The following is a 702-nucleotide window of genomic DNA, read 5'->3' on the forward strand; positions in this document are numbered from 1 at the left end:
TGCATTAGGGCCAGGTTTCTCTGYCCCTCCAGGCCAGCTCATTTCCTCCAGCTCTAATATCAAAAAACCAAACACACAGGTACAGCCCCCTCAACCCCCCTTTCAGCAGTACTAGATGGAGGGAGGGCATAATGAAGGACAGGACCACTTGCACCATAACCCAATACTAATAGAAACAGGTATACTATAGAAGTGAAAAAACAAAGCTCAGAAAARTATTTTCAATACAGGTGTGTGTGGAGGGCATTGAATAAAAATTAAAAAATTTATATATATATATAAAAATAAAAGGAAGTGTCAGAAGTAGCTGAACACAGTGTTTCAAAATGCCCAGAAAATTAACTGCAATCTAGTAATCTTGGCTCCCCTCATGCTTTTTCAGGCTTCTGCAAACTGGAGTAGATGGAAAGGACCAGGAGGCCAGGCTTCAGCTAAGCACTGGCCTCCTGGGTTTCATCACACCTGTGCTGGGATTTCAGTGAGCAGCCCCCCCACCCTATGACTCACTGCTGTCAACCTGAAGCTTTAGCACCCAAGGGGGACAGCTCCCTTGCTCCCCTTCCACCCGAACAAGAAGAGTCTGGCTTTCTCCTCCCTCTAGGAAYCCTGCCCCATGGCTCAGAGAATGCTCGTTTCCAGGGTGCCTACAGCTCCCTGCTGYGGGCCATAGCACGTGCTCCTCTACCCAAAGAACCAGACGCA

This window comes from Rhea americana, unplaced genomic scaffold (assembly GCF_003343005.1).
Source record: "Rhea americana isolate MKP2758 unplaced genomic scaffold, rheAme1 scaffold_312, whole genome shotgun sequence".
NCBI lineage: Eukaryota > Metazoa > Chordata > Aves > Rheiformes > Rheidae > Rhea > Rhea americana.